Raw genomic sequence first — 16,958 nt, forward strand, 5'->3', positions numbered from 1 at the left:
TGACTGACAACAACAACAACAACAACAACCAAAAGAGAACTCGTTAGGGGAACCTTCTTGAAAAGCCTTGAGGTGAGACAGGCCACTTTTTGGGTTGCATACATGTCATCCTGTTTCGCCCCAGGAAAGTTTTGCTATAGAGAATGCTCACCCCTGATTGTTATCCTATATGGTTAGCTTGTGGTGAGCTTTGTGCCCACCCACAACATGGTTTTTGCCTTTAAAAGCTTTGTGCAAGCTCTGTTCTGGGCTGCAGGTCTTTGGGACAGGAGTCTACCTGTAGTCACCGACATTTTACTAAAGACTCCCAGCCAAGCGCTGATGGCTCACACCTATAATCTTAGCTACTAAGGAGGCTGAGATCTGAAGATCACAGTTCAAAGCTAGCCCAGGCAGGAAATTCCGTGACACTCTCACTGTGGCTCAAGTGGTAGAGCACTCATCTTAAGTTGAAGAGCTGAGGGACAGTGCTCAGGTCCAGAGTTCAAGCCCCACAACTGACCAAAAGAAAAAAAAAAAGATTCCCAATTTGACCTCTCAAGATGTGGCTTCTCTGTATCTTGCAAACTATTCCCATATAATTGAATCCAGTGACCTCCATCTCTTCCTTGTCTCCCCTCCCCCATTCTCTCTTACCCATTTGTCCTCTAGGAAATTTAACTGGTCATGCATGCCACTACAGCCATCTCCACAAACAAAACCTGCAAAAGAAAATTCAAAATAATCTTCCATTCAGAAACCTGACATTTGACATATGTGGTTGTCCCTCAGGTATATCATTCAAGTTACAGCCTGATGGTAGAAGGGATTGCTGGTGTACTACTGCATAGGAGACCCTAGGCCCAATTTCCAGCTATTCCACAAACCAGCTGCAGCCTCTTGCCCCTATAAACCAAATAAAGACACACAGTGAAGATGAGAGAAAGGAAATTTATTACCTTGTAGACAGGGGGGAAGACAGCACTTCAGCCCTTCTTCAGAAATATAGACAGGATCAGTAGCTTTTAATACATAACTGGGGGAAGGGGGTATATGAAGTACAGTCTTCAAGCTATATTCTGGTACCTCATATCTGTTATCCTGGCTATTCAGGAGGCTGAGATCTGAAGATCAAGGGTTGAGACCAGCCCTGGCAGGAAAGTCTGTGAGACTTTTATGTACAATTACCCACCCCCAAATGAGGAATTGACCTGTGGTTCAAAGTACCAGAATGCTAATCTTGAGGAAGGGACAATGCCCAGGCCCTGAGTTCAAGTCCTAGGACAAAAAAAGAGTTACAATCTTTGGTCAAAATTTGGTTTCTTTCTCTCATACAACTTTGCATAACCTTTGAAATAAAAAGCTATAAGTCCTATCTCCTTGTATTATTTACATCCTGTTACAAGTTCCTGCTTTGGCCAGCTTTTATGGCTTTTAAATTTTTCCTTTTTTGTTACATTAACTACTTAAGCCACATTGTTAAAGTTTTTTCCTCTTTTTAAAAAATTTTCTTTTTAAAGAATAATCTTTAGATAGTTATGCATAGGAGCTTCCATTTAATAAGAATAAGTAAATACAATACGTTTTGATCAGCGTTGCCTCTTGAGACAAGGAAAGGGAGACCCCAACACTTGGCAACTTGAAAATTGAGATTCAGAACTGAATTCAGTTGGTTGCAGAGACATGAACTGCCTGGCTGGTTCTTACACTTAAAGATGGAAACCAAATCCAAATTGATTACATATAAATCAGTCTCCGCTCTGTAATTTAGAATCATTCATCTGATAGCCACCCTGCAAACCCTAGATTTCTTCTCCCAATCTCTCCCTTCAGTGTACTTGACTTGAAACAGTTGCATGCTTATTTGATGTGAACAGAAAGGCAGTGGCTCCCACCTGTAATCGTAGCGACTTAGGAGGCTGAGCTCTGAGTGTTGTAACCCAATCAGTAACAAAACAAAAGATGCTACAATTAATAAGCCAAATTATAGGAGTCTTTATTGTCACCTCGGCAGACCAACAGATGCACAGGAGTATAGACGTCTGAAATTGTGCTGTCATGAGACAGCTCAGAGTTAAGTCTTTCAAAGAGAAAAAACACATCTTTTTTGACAAGCAATGCATAAGACTTTTTTTGTTTTATTTTACAAAGCATATACAGACACCAAACTTAGCATTATCAATAAATTTTATACTTACTTCCCAAATATGGGGTGGCTGGAATACTTTCAGGGAAGGGAAGGAGGAAAGGAGAGAAGAAGAATAGAAGAAGAATAGAAGAAGAAAAAGAGGAAGAAGAAGAAGAAGAAGAAGAAGAAGAAGAAGAAGAAGAAGAAGAAGAAGAAGAAGAAGAAGAAGAGGAGGAGGAGGAGGAGGAGGAGGAGGAGGAGGAGGAGGAGGAGGAGGAGGAGGAGGAGGAGGAGGAGGAGGAAGAGGAGGAGGAGGAGGAGGAGGAGGAGGAGGAGTAGGAGGAGGAGGGAAGAGGAGGGAAGAGGAGGGAAGAGGAGGAGGAGGAGGAGGAAGAGGAGGAGGAGGAAGAGGAGGAGGAGGAAGAGGAGGAGGAGGAAGAGGAGGAGGAGGAAGGAGGAGAATGAAGAAGGAGAGAAGGAGGAGGAGGGAATGGAGGAATAGGTAGAGGAGGAGGAGGTAGATGAGGAGGAGGGAGGAGGTTCTATCTCTGACCTGGCCAAGCAATTGCCCCATTCAGAGACCTGAAGAAACTTCCCTTTTAAGGTCCTGGGAATGTAAAGGCTTACACCTTTACAAATGCATTGCCGTTCTGAACACAGAGAAGGTCTGTGCATAGGTGCTGAGGGAAGACGGAATGGATTCAATCCCTTCTCCACAAACATTTCTACTTCTGAAGTTCACAGGAGACCTTAGGCGTTTTACAGCCATTTAAAGTGAGCTGGCCAGAGAGAGAAATCCGATAGCACAACTGCCTTGAGAAATTAATCTAAATGTTAATACTTCCACATCCCAGAGAAAGAATGCACAGATCAACACCCCTCTCCTAGTCATGGGTGCCTAGACACCTTGAGCTCTTCCTCCTCCCCAGTACCTCCCATTCCACTTCCTTTGTGGTCAGGGAGTGCTTACAATTCTAGGCCAGTTCTAATGGAAATTGAGGTATGTGTGTAGTGGAACCCCTTGTGCCTTTAGCTTGACCTTTGGGCAATAAAGTCCTACTAGGGCCTCATGCACACAGGTCGCATCTCATTCATATTCTTACATTATGGGATAACAATCTTACACATGCACAGATTCTCCTCTAAAAAAAATCTTCCCAGTCATGATCCCCTCCTCTGCTATAGTTACTAAGAATTCCTCCCACACTCCCTGGGTGGTAGAAAGCAGAAAGTCCTCCTTGGGTTTCCTACTCTGATTCAGGAACAGATAGTTCCCCTATGGTCCTTTTTCAAATTGGAAAAAGAAAACATTTTATCTATTTAAATTTGAATTGTAACTACATGTTAGTTCCCACAGTCAAATACCATTTATTAGAGTTATTTCACTAAGCTGGAATTTCACCTCAGCCAATTCAAGCACTCTTCTGTCTCAGGAGTGAAAGCAATTATAACCACCATACCAAAAGGTCATTTTTTAAACAGTCAACATCATCATTCTAATTATTCAATCAACAATAACAAAAGTAACACTTTCACAGTGGGCTTTTATAGCCAGGATATTATTAAATGTGAATCACAAAAGGGAAATTCATAGAAGGAGGAACATATGTTGTATTAAAACAACAGTAATTTGTTGACATATTCTGCACACAATTGATGTACATTATGCAAACTAATTTGGCTTTGGTGTTAGAAAAAGATTTTTGTAAAATGGGGGAATATTTGTTTTTTCCATAATAGAGTTTGAACTCAGGGCTTTGTATTTCCTAGACTGGCATGATACTATCCAACCTGCCTGCCCAGATTTCCGACTGGTTGCTGTGAAGCATTGGGTCTCACTTTCCACCCTGGCATGATCCATAGACAGATATGCCTACTTTTAGCTATCATCAGCTGTGTGCCACCACATCCAGCTTCTGCCTAAGTTGTCCTCAAATCACAATCCTCCCATACTCAGCCTCCCACATAGGGAACTTTTTCTGCCCCATAGATATTAAAATATTTAAAGACGTATTTTATTTCTTGCATTTCCTAAAAGTGATTACAGGCATATTAGTTGTTAATTTCTGTAACATTATACTTCAAGTCTTCCAGAAAACTCCTTTGCTTAGCAAAAATAAAAATAAAAAAAAATCCTTTCTTGTCATCCAAGCCTAGTTTGTCCAATATGGTAGCCAATAGTCACAAGCACCCGGGGACATTTAACATGTGACTTAATTTTATTTTATTTTCTGTTGATTTACCTTAAAAGTTTTAAACAAGGGCTGGGAAGGTGGCTCAGTGGTAGAGCGCTTGCCTTGCATGCTTGAGGCCCTGGGTTCGATTCCTCAGCACCACATAAGCAAAAAGAAAAAAAAGCCGGAAGTGGCACTGTGGCTCAAGTGGTAGAGCGCTAACCTTGAGCTGAAGAGCTGAGGGACAGCACCTAGGCCCATAGTTCAGGCCCCACGACTGTACCCCCCCAAAAAAAGTTTTAAACAAGCCAGGAGCTAGTTTCTCATGACTATTAGTAGTCCTAGCTACCCAGGAGGATTATATCTGAGGATTGTGGTTCACAACCAGTCTGAACAGGAAAGTCCATACAACTCTTATCCCCAATCAACCAGAAAACCAGAAGTACAGCTGTGTGTCAAAAGTGGTAGAACATTAGCCTTGAGTGAAAGAGGTAAGAGACAGTACCTAGGCCCTGCGTTGAAGTCCAACTAAAATAGAACCAATCTAAAGATTTTTATTGAACTTAGCTCTGGTTTTCATAGTACATTATTTCTTTTAAACTGTTGAAGATTTAGCACCTAAATTAGGCTGCTGAAAATCCATTATCCGTACTGCAGGTTTAATATAAAAATAATGAAAAGCATCTTAATGTTGTACTGGTAATTTGTAGAAATAGTAACACTTGCAATCAGTTGAGTTGAAGAAAATAGTCTACTGAAATTATTTTTCTATGTATCTTTTCAAGTTTACAAAAAGGTGCTAGAAGGTTTAGATAAAATCTAATGAGACATGGTATCTCTAAGCCACTATTTCTGTTTAGTTCAGCTCATTTTACAACCTAGGAATACCAACTGAGTGATGTTCTAATCTTTATAATAAAGATTCTAACAAATTTACCCTTCCCACAGACAGTATTTAAACACTGAGCCAAATAGAGGATAAAAGATTTTAATTTGGGGCTGGGAAGATGGCTCAGAGGTAGAGCGCTTGCCTTGCAGGCCTGAGGCTCTGGGTTCAATTCCTCAGCACCATATAAGCAAAAAAAGAAAAAAGCCGGAAGTGGCACTGTGGCTCAAGTGGCAGAGCGCTAGCCTTGAGCTGAAGAGCTGAGGGACAGCGCCCAGGCCCAGAGTTCAGGCCCCACGACCGGACCAAAAAGAAAAAAAAGATTTTAATTTTTGTTCCCATACCTGGGCTTGAACCTGGGCACTGTCTCTTAATTTTTTCACTTTTTTCACTCAAGGTTGGTCCTCTACCACAGCTCCATTTCCAGCTTTTTGGTGGTCAACTGGAGAGAAAAGTCTCATAGTCTTTCCTGCCTGGGTTGGCTTTGAATTAAGATCCTTAGAACTCAGCCTTCTGAGTAGCTGGGATTATAGGTGTGAGCCACCAGCATTCAGCCACAAAGGACTTATGAAGACCTTAGAAATGGCCAAAATGATATTTTTTTAAAGAGAGAAGTAGTTGGACTATGGGAGAAGGAACTTTTCTGGATTTAATCCTACCCAAGGCATCACTTAATCTGCAGGATTCTGACTGGAAATAATTCAGAGAGTCCCAGGCAGGAGACCTGAAAGGATAAGGCTGGAGTAAGGGGTGGGGACCAAGGGGTTGGGGGGGTTGGGGGGAGAGCCTGCCTGAGCTGCAAGAAGGTGACAGAAGCTGCTGGAACATAACATACAGGAAGCTGCAGGAAAGGGAGTCCTTCCCTCTGCATGTGAATGTCACACAGTGGGAAGCCCCAGGGTTCACGGACTAAAACATCTGTGAAGCTGAAGACACTAAGCAGAGATCTTACTGTCTATGCACTAGAAGAGACATATATACTAATAAAGCTGAAGACAAAAATCTTGAGCTGGCTTCAACGTATATGTGTGATATTTGTTGTTGAACTGGGTGCTATCCCTGAGCTTCTACTAGCTAGCTATCTACTACTTTGAGTCACAGTTCACCACTTCTGAAAACATTGAACACTGTTTTGTGTGTGTGCCAATCCTATCGCTAGAACTCAGGGCCAGGGTGCTGTCCTTAAGTTATCTTACTCAAGGTTAATGATCTACCACTTGAACCACAGTAAAAGCAAAGTCATTTCTGGCTTTTCTGATGGCTACTTTGAGATAAGAGTCTCATGGACTTTCCTGCCCTGGCTAGCTTTGAATTATGATCCTCAGATCTCAGCCTCCTGAGTAGCTAGGATTACAGGTGTGAGCCACTGATGTCCAGCCTAAACTAAAAAACAAAAACAAGCAAAACACCACATACTCATTCTATTTTAGAATTAGATATTGATGATAGAAAGGTAGAAAAATTCAAGATCTGTGTCATTGTAAGGAGTTCATATTAATGAACTGACTCTCACTTGGTTTGGAACAAAGAAAACATCCCTGCCCAGTCAGGATGAGAGAATGATGACCATGGAACATGTGATATGGAAGAGGAACATAAGCCAGCCTTTATCATGAAAGATCACACTTAGACATTGATGGAAGCCGAATTCATATTACACAATCTCAATCTTAATCATGCTTGTCCTCTATTTCCCTAGATAATAACAAAACCTTGCTTTATTATCCCACACTCAATAAGGCCATCTAGGTTCCTATTTGAAGAGACTTTCATAGGTCTTTTGCTGTTGTTGTTGCCTGTAACTATGTATAAATATGAACCACATTTTACATAGAAAGACTTAGTTCAAAATGATGCAAAGCAGCAATGAGCAATTAGTGGAGCCAAAATTAGGATCTAGTTCTGATGAGCTCTCTATAGGATCTCACAATTTTGCCCTGGTAATTACTGCATTAGGAAACTCAATACTGCCCTCTAATGACAGAAAAGTCATTACAACCCAGAACTCCTGAATCACTAAGAGTAATTATCATCAGTGATTCAATTTTACTCTCCTTCCTTCTTTCCTTTGCTTCCCTAACTTCCTCTCCCTCATTCCCTTCTTCCCTTCTTTTGTCAGTAGTATGGCTTCAACTCAGAGCCTTATACTCTCCCTTAGTTTTTTTACTCAAGGCTGTCCCTCTACTACTTAAGCCACAGATCCACTACTGGCTTTATAGTGGTTAATTGGAAATAAGACTTTCACAGATTTTCCTACTTAGGCTGGCTTTGAATCACAATCCTCTAATCTCAGTCTCCTTAATACCTAGGATTTCAGGTTGAGCTCCTGGTTCAGAAATCTCATTAATTGGCCTTCTGGAAATTAAACACACTGTCTTTCCTTGTTACACATAAATTCAAGTGATTCTTTTCACACATCATGATCTGTGAAGACTAGTAAGACAACTCCGAGTGTCACTTTTTCTTCTTTCTTAACTTCCCATTACTGAGAAATCCTTTCTAGCTAGCTTACCTTCTGATTACGTTGGGAATATATCTCACTTTAAATGAGCCTTAAAGTGAGATTCTTGTTTGACTGAAGTCTTGGATTACATAAAGTTAATTGTTTAGGAAAAAAGATTATCCAATATGGTGGCTTTGATAATTTGGAGATTTCTTCTGGCTGCTCATGGAGTATAGAGGTGAGCTGCCTGTGATAGAAGCCCTATGATTATTCTGTGTGGTTTGGTTTGGTTTTCATGCCAGTACTAGGGCTTGAACTCAAGGCCTGGGCACTGTCCCGGAGCTTTTTTCCTTAAGTTTAGCGCTCTATCAGTTGAACCACAGCTCCACGTTCAGGACTTCTGCTGGTTAATTTGAGATTTCTCATAGCTTTTCCTCCTCAGTCTGACTTTGAACTTCTACCCTCAAATCTCTGCCTCCTGAATAGCTAGGATTACAGACATGAGCCACCACCAACAGTCTTGGTTTAGTATACATTGGAACCATAGTCCAAAAAAGCTCTTCCTCCACATAATTCCTATTAATGAGCCCATAGCTTCCTATATGCTTTTGTATATATGTCTATGTTTCTCTCTCTATACATATACATATCTATATACATGTATATATGTATGTACATGTATATATGTGTGTATACATATATACACATATATATGTAGTATATATACACAATTAGCCTTGGGGCTTGAACTTTGGGCCTGGGTGCTATCTCTGAGCTTCTTTTACTGAAGGTGAGCCCTCTACCACTTGGCCACAGTGCCACTTCCAGTTTCTTAGTGGTTGATTGGAGATAAGTATCTCATGGGGACTTTTCTGCCCAGGCTAGCTTCAAATGGCTATCCTCAGATCTCAGCCTCCTCAGTAGCTAGGATGACAGGCATGAGTTACTGGCACCTGGCCTTACATGCTTCTTTATAGCTTCCCAATCATTTGACTTAAGTAAAATGACTTTTTAGACTGTAGAGGGACATTTCATTAAAAAATTTTGATCAAATATTAGCATCCTCACACTAGCTAATTCGGAATAGATGAGGACTCAGTAAAGATCAAATTTTTAACCCTTGTTACCACATCTCAGGTCAATCACCATTGTCTTGCTATCTCTTCCTTGAACACACACAAATGGAGCACTGTCCATCTTCTCTTCTGTAGCTACTGTGTCAGCAGTGCATCACATCCTTCCTGAATTATCCCAGTAAAACCTCATTGGTGTTCTCCCAGGTCAAGCCTCCCCTTCAACAACTCCTTCCCTCACAGATACACCCAGAGTTTGTACCACATCAGGGAAATGTATTCTGTGAAAATATAGTGCTACTGACTTGTATGTTGGCTCAATATACCTCCCTCAGAGATGCCTACCATTCCTACTGGAATCAAGACAAGATGGAAGATTGGAGAAAGGAGTTTATGGAAGGGATGGAGATGCCACATAATTGTAGGTCCTTTCCTACCACTGCCTGAGGAACACATCATACAAGGTTTCACTGGATCCATGCAAATTCTTTCTAATAAGACAAAGGGGAACTGCAGATGGACTTGGTCAGCTCCATAAATGTAAGACATATCTATTATATAGCTAAGTCCCAAAGTAGAGATTTCATGGATGATCTGTACAAAAAGATGCTATTTAAGAATGCAAGAGGAAGTGTTGTGTTGCAAAGTAAAACAGATAATGATGCTCTTCCCTATAGATACACACTTGGAGATGTACTAGGCATGGTGTCATATTGACAATTCACAAAACTCCAGCAATAGAGGGGCTGGGAAGGTGGCTCAGTGGTAGAGCGCTTGCCTTGCATGCTCGAGGCCCTGGGTTCGATTCCTCAGCATCATATAAGCAAAAAGAAAAAAGCCGGAAGTGGCGCTGTGGCTCAAGTGGTAGAGGGCTAGCCTTGAGCTGAAGAGCTGAGGGACAGCACCCAGGCCCAGACTTCAGGCCCCAAAACCGGACCCACCCCCCAAAAAAAGAAAACTCCAGCAATAGAAAAAGAATGTTACTTTGCCTGACATGATTCTCAGCACTTCCTGAGAAACTGATCAAAGAAGTGCATTTCCCCTTTTATCTCTTCATAGACTACTCCCCAGGGAGTTCACAACACCTGGATTTGGACAGACTGAGAGATGACACCAGAATGACAAGGGACCATTATCACTGCATTGACACCACCACTTGGATTTTGTCCCTATAGGACCTGTCCCCTTTCCTGCCAGGACTTCAGCTCTCTTGTAAACAGAATAAAAGGTCAGAATCATTGGACGTCCATGTAGCTTTCTTTGCCAGACTGGTTTTTGGGAGTTTGTGTTTCTGTCCATCCTGAAGAGAGAGTTACTATGGATGAAGTTGCCAACTCTGTTTAAATAACAGTTTTGTAATACAGCTTCATCCCACTTTATCTCTCAGAGCCAATCATGCCTTGCTCTCTTATGCCCTGTGAGCATTTTTTTAAAACCTGTGAGCATTTTTTAAAACATTGTTTTCACTTGCAAAGAAGACAGTTAATAATGGGATTGGCACTGTACTAACACAAATCTTACTCCCACAGGAGAGAGCCTGCAAGACCATGCAAGTGGGTCAGAGATGGATGGGGCTCACTCACACATTACTAGGCAACTGTGCAAATGGGATGGAAGTGATATTGATACATAGGACTATGCCTTGGAAGTTCACTTGCTTCAAATCTCCAAGGCTACACTTCTCCTTTGCAACAATAAATAAATTGAAAGTGTTGAGAGAACATTCTCCTGCTTTCCAAAACAATTCTGGGGCCAATGAAAACACGACCCATGTTTCTGAATGCTGAAGGCTGCATTTAGGTTTATTTACTCCCCCTCTTTCTCATTCAACATAGGAGTCATCAACCTCTCTATTTCTCAAGGTCTTGAATATCTCCAAGCCCTACCTTTGGGAATCACGAGCAAGCTTGAGGGATGGATGGAAGAAAAGAAGAAAATTAGAGGCATGGTAGAGGCAATTGGGGCTAAAAGGCCATGGAAGAATGGAGGTTGGAGTGAAGATAAGAATAAGAGAGAGTAAGAGAAAGACTGATGAAGAAATATGCATATTTTAGAGGTAGAAAGATGGGATGAAGACTCATTTTTCCACCAATGTTTACTGCTGTTAGTTTGAAGAGACATTGGGGAGTTGTGGCAAATCTGCCTCTCTCTCTGTCCCTTTGTTTCCTAATATGGTAGCTACTTAAGAGGAGATTTTTCTCTTAGGTAGCTTTGTGTCTGAGCTTCCATCCATATTCCTTCATGAAGGAGTTAGGCCTCCCTGGCTAGGTAAAGGATAACAGCAAGGACCAGCTCCAATATGGGAGAGAGATGATTCAACAAGATGCCTGAGGAGAAGGACCCAGCAAGATGATGCATGCAAATCTCACAATGCAGTAATGACTCAATAGAGACAGAGAAACCAAGAAGACTCCCTACAGCACTCCCTATACCCTATCTAACCCTATACCCACCAACTGGACCAGGCCATGCCTCAGAGGGAGAAGCTAAGACCCTATACATAAGGGACAGGTACAGGCAGGATGGAGATGCGATAAGGCTCCCGGATCCATTCTTTTGTTGTTGTTGTTGTTGGTCATGGGGCTTGAACTCTGGGCCTGAGCACTGTCCCTCAGCTCTTCAGCTCAAGGCTAGTGCTCTACCACTTGAGCTACAGCACCACTTCTGGTTTTCTAGTGGTGCAATGGAGATAAGAGTTTCTCGGACTTTAGTGCCCGGCCTGGCTTTGAACCTGGATCCTTAGATTTCAGCCTCCTGAGTAAGTATAAAATTACAGGTGTGATCCACCAGTGCCTGCCTCAAATTATATTTTAGCAGGATTTCCTTATGATATTATGATATTATTTAGTTCTCATAATCACTGGATATTACAGTCTCCTAGTTTTATAACTTTGCCTTGGAGATGTTGTGTCTCAAAGATGTTAAAATTCTCAAGGTCTCACCCTGACAAAGTCACTGCTATAGTTTGGGTATTGAATATGCTAAGGATTTCATCTCTAAAACACCAGTACTGGAGATATTAGGGGCCCTTTAAGAGTTGAGTCTTTATGGGGAGGTCTTCAGGTCAAGAGCTTCCTGCTCCCCTATTCTGCCTGTCATCTGAGCATCTTCTCTGACACATGTTCCTATCAGGATATGCAATCTTTGCCAGAGGCTCAAAGCAAGAGACTACTTGACCTTGGACTACAACCCACAAACTGTGGGTAGCTAAGGGAACTTTTCAGTTATAAGCTAATTGCTTCAAGTATGTTACTGTAGTAAAGCAAAGCTGACCAATACAACCATGGTGATAAAACACACTCCCCTTCTTTTTGTTTGTTATTAGTCATGAACTTGAACTCAGAACCTGGAGTCTGTCCCAGAGCTCTTTTGCTCAAGGCCAGCTCTCTACCACTTTGAGCCATAGGTCCACTTCTCTGGTGGTTTGCTGGAAATAGAGTCTCATGGATTTTTGCTGCCTGAGCTGGCTTCAAATAGTGATTCTCAGATCTCAGCCTCGTGAGTAGCTAGGATTACAGAATGAGCCATTGGCTCCCAGTTCTTTTTCAAGCCAGAGCTTTAGACTAAGTTTTGTTTCCAACTCAAAGGAATCCTCTACACCTGCATCTTGTCACTCTTAGCAATCTGTCCTCCAGCTAAATAAAGGATTGTGAGGAGAAGAAACTTGTGGTTCACGTCAGAGTTCACCAGAAAACCATGAAGAATGGAAAATAGAGGATTAGAGACAAGGTTATAAATACTAACCTTTACCTTGCTCATGTAATTGTAACCCCTCTGTACGGTATTTTCACAATAAAAACAAAAAGAAATAGAAATACTAACCTTGTATTTCCCTACTTACTACTTTTTGCCTCCACAGCAATTTTTCTTTGTAAGTTTAGATGTAATTTGATAGCACTGTATCTTGACTCTTAATGATTGATCATTGATTTTTTTTTTTAAAAAGTCAAATGGACATCTCAGAGTTGTCAGAAGAGCTGAGGCTCTGTATTGAGTTGTAAAGGAGAATCTGTGACTCTGCTTGCCTTTGGTATTAAAGTAGGCAATCCTGCCATCTAGTGGACTTTGAATCAACTTCAGTTGAAAGTCTTCTGCAATTTAGGAGATTCTATTTTAAATAACAAGGGAAGCCTGGAGTTGCAGTTCATCTCTATAATCCTAGCTACTCAGGGGGCTGATCTCTGAGGATCATGGTTCAAAGCTTGCCTGGGCAGGAAGTCCTGAGACTCTTTATTTGTAAAGAAGAACAAGGAAAGTGGAAGCAGGGATGTAGCTCAAAGTAGTAGAGGAATACCCTGAAAAAAAAAGGCTCAGGGACTATGCCCAGGCCCTGAATTCAAACCCCACGATTGACAAAACAAACAAAAAAGCCCCCAAAATGCAAGAATGGACTTGTGGGAAAAATATCACTTCTTTCATGTTTCAGCTCTACAAGGAGGAGTAAATGTGAACCTGGCACCCTTGCTTGCCACTGGTAAACTTTGCCCATAATTACTAACACTCATGTTCACTGGGTCCCTAAAATAAACACCAAAACAAAGATTATGTTTATCTTTCCTACAGACATTCCTAGTAACCAGAAAGCGTTTGCACATTACTAGTAGCAATCAGAAAATATTTGCTGAATAAACGTATGTGCTTAGGATAAGTAAATAAAAGAGATGGGAACAGGAGAGATTGCCGATGTCTCAAAGGGAAGAAAGTAAGTTTTGAAATTTTTGCTTTCTCAAACAGAGCAAACCTAGTCCCTGCAGTTGCTGGGTGAACAGGGAGAAAAGAGTTTTATAAAGCAGCACCATCACTCACACCAAAAGCCCTGGGCTCACCAAAAGTCCCTGTCTCAGGTCTCCCAAGAGTCAGTTGTTGCCTATCTCTGACCAGCAGAGGGCAGTGCATGCTCGCTCAAGCCAGGGCTGAGTTCAGTCTGTACAATGTCATCTGACAGACTTTGTGTGCTCTTATTCCTTGGAGATCTCTTTATGGTGCTTATAACTGGGGAACAAGATTGCTTTCTAAGTATTGTATGGAAAACAAGTTGTGTTCTTGTTCTTTCTTTAAACAGTGATGCTGATGCTGAGAATTGGGTTCAGTTCAATAGGGCTGACACTGACATAACACCCTGTAGTGGGAAGTCAGTTTACAAATGACTTTCAGATTGGCAAAATCATCTGTACATAGAAGGTACCAGAGGCTTCAAATAGAAAATGGAGACTAGAGTCTCAGGTGCCCAGCTAGAACTTTCTTCTAGGTCCTTAGGCCTCTCTCCCGACGACACATGTACATTTCTTTTTTTTTTTCTTTTTTTTTGTTTATGTGGTGCTGAGGAATCGAACCCAGGGCCTCAGGCATGCGCTCTACCACTGAGCCACCTTCCCAGCCCTCACATGTACGTTTCTTTGGCTGTAGATCTTTCTAGTCGTGTCTTGGCTCATTTTAGGGTCTTTGGAGTCAGGGTGGGTGAAGACCACCCCTCAGCCCCCACCCCTGCCTTTCTGTTGAAGGGTTGGTCACTTGCTTTGGAATTTAAATGTAGTCAATCTGAAATCATTTATATTATTTCCAAACCAAACAACAAAATGGGTAAGTTGTGTGAGGTTTGATTTTCACAAATATTTTTTTTGGAGGGGGGGGTTGGTTCCAGTCGTGGGCCTGAACTCTGGGCCTCAGCGCTGTCCCTCAGCTCTTCAGCTCAAGGCTAGTGCTCTACAACTTGAGCCACAGTGCCACTTCTGGCTTTCTTTTTCTTTTTTTTTCTTTTTTTCCCCCTGCTTATGTGGTGCTGAGGAATTGAACCCAGGGCCTCATGCATGCAAGCAAGCACTCTACCACTGAGCCACCTTCCCAGACGGTTTCACAAATATATTTTTAGTGATTTTGGTGGTGGTGGTGTGGGGCTTGAACTTGAGGCCATGATGCTGTCCCTGAGCTCTTTAGCTCAAGGTTAATGCTCAACTACTTTAAGCCACAGCTCAACTCCCAGGTATTTGGTCATTAACTAGAGAAAAGACTCTCATGCAAGTTCCTACCAAGGCAAGATTCCATGAGCCATCAGACTCCAGTGAAGGAATACTTGTTTTTTTTTTTGTTGTTGTTATTTGTTTCTTTTTGTCTGCATGTACTTCCATTTACGGTAGCACCACTCACAATAAAGATAGGGAATCAATCAAGTGTACATCATTGGACCAATAAAAAGAGAGCATATATATTCAGTGGAATGTTATTCAGCCTTAAGTAAAAAATAAATAAATAAATAAAATAAAATCAGGTTCACGCCTGTAATCCTATCAATTCAGGAAGCTGAGATCTGAAGATCAAAGTTCAAAGTCAGCCTGGGAAGAAATGTCCATGAGATTCTTTTCTCCAATTAACCTCCAGAAAACCAGAAGCAGATCTATGGTTCAAAATGGTAGAGTGATAGTGAGACAGTGCCCTAGACCCATGTTCAAACAAATAAAAAGAAAACAATTTCAACAATATAAATTGCACAGTAGAACACTAAGCTTCAAGAAATAATGCAAAGCCGGGTGCTGGTAGCTCACACCTATAATCCTAGCTACTTAGGAGGCTGAGATCTGAGGATCACGGTTCAAAGCCAGCCAGGCAGGAAAGCCCTTGAGACTCTTATCTCCAATAAACTACTATAAAACAAGAAGTGGCATTGTAGTTCAAGCAGTAGAGTGCTTGCCATGAGCTGAAGAGTGCAAGGACAGTGACCAGGCTCAGAGTTCAAGCCCCACAACTGACAATAAAAGAAGAAGAAAAAAAGAAATAATGCAGGTACAGAAACACCAATATCAGACACATCCTTTTATATTTGAAGATTAAGAAATGTGGCTTTAGAGCAGACAGAAAAACCATAGGACACTGCTGAAGCATTGCTCCTAGTCCTCCTTCAGTGAAGGGCAGAGCCTGAGGCTCCCGTGCCTTCTCTGATCCTGTCTCTTACCACTGAGCGCAGGCTTCCTCGCTGCAGCCATACTGGCATTTGTACTGTTCTGCAGCAGCCCAGGATAACCTGTGCCAGGCTGGGGGCCACTGTTATTCTACTGCCTGGAATGCTCTTCCACAGACACCCAGCTGCTCATCCCCCATCCTCCCCCACTCCCACCCACCAAAGAGATCTACTCTATGATACCCTGCTCAAAAATACAACCTTGTGCACATGCATGCACACACACACATGGGTGCAGACACACACAGAATATTCCCACCACTCATCCTTTCTGCCTTACATCTTCCTTCTGATGTATTCTCTTTATTACTTATGTAAATCTGGGTAAAGTCTTTCTCCATGCTTGAGTGTAAACTCACAAGGAGAGATATTTTTGTGCTGTTCTCAGCATTGTGTCAGTCTTCAGCATGATGTCTCTCACCCTGTGGTCACTCAGCAAATGTCCATTGAATGAAGGCCTACCCATTCCCTCACACACTTATTTGACAAGTGTCCTGTTGCACATGGTCAAAGCTCTTTCCCACTGCTTTCTTATGACTCCCTTCCACTGCCCTTCTCACCCTTGCCTTGTGGTCTCCTCACCTGTGTTTCCATGCCCTTTGCCTGAAGCCTTGTGCACCTCAATCTCACACATGGAGATGGTGTGCACACACCAGCTCACCTGCTCCTCCTCTGGGAAGCTTTTCCATCCCACACTGGCTCCTCCCTCTTCAGTTCTTCCAAGTCTTTCCCCCAGCCCTGGCCCCATCCTGCTGGTTAGAAGCCTATGTAATGATCTGTGTGATATTCTAGCTAAGCTGTGGGAGCCTCATTCTCTGGGGCAACTTTTGGTCCTATCTCCTTCACCTACTGAGCCAAATGCACTCCAACTGTTCCACAAAGGTTTAGGAGTGTTCTAGCATGCGTGTGCATCAGACTATCCATTGAAAAGTCAAAGGTAGACCTGAGTTTTGGACATTGAGCTCATCTTGCCCCTTAAGACAAGACTGGCATGGAATCATAAAATGACTTGCCTCCTGCTTGGCATACTGCCCCTCTCCCCCATCTCCACAATGGAACTCAACACTGAAATCACAGCAGCGAAGAGGCACACTCTCTACTGCACTAGGACTACAAGACACTAGCCTCTTAAGCCAAACCCACAGATGTGAATTGAAGCCCACTCCCTCACTCTGAGCCTCAACTGCAGCTTTTGGGGCAGCAAGGCCTTGTCTCCTGGCAGTCTCTGCCTCACTCAGAGGAGATCATTTGACACATCTAGCTCTGCATTGAGAGCTGAACTTGAAGGAAGAAAAGAGCACATTTTCCTTCCTAATTCCCTCT

At 42.2% G+C, this 16,958-nt stretch overlaps 1 long non-coding RNA gene across 1 annotated transcript in view; it reads left to right on the forward strand.

Moving 5' to 3' along the window:
• Nucleotides 1-9,898, forward strand: part of LOC138835122 (uncharacterized) — a 58,840-nt gene extending 48,942 nt beyond the window's left edge. The window contains exon 4 of the long non-coding RNA XR_011374451.1: nucleotides 9,743-9,898. This is a non-coding gene — a long non-coding RNA (uncharacterized lncRNA). The remainder of the gene's footprint in view (nucleotides 1-9,742) is intronic.
• Nucleotides 9,899-16,958: the final 7,060 nt, after the last annotated feature.

Source organism: Dipodomys merriami, unplaced genomic scaffold (assembly GCF_024711535.1).
Source record: "Dipodomys merriami isolate MVZ:Mamm:240054 unplaced genomic scaffold, mDipMer1.0.p SCAF_23, whole genome shotgun sequence".
Taxonomy (NCBI): Eukaryota; Metazoa; Chordata; class Mammalia; order Rodentia; family Heteromyidae; genus Dipodomys; species Dipodomys merriami.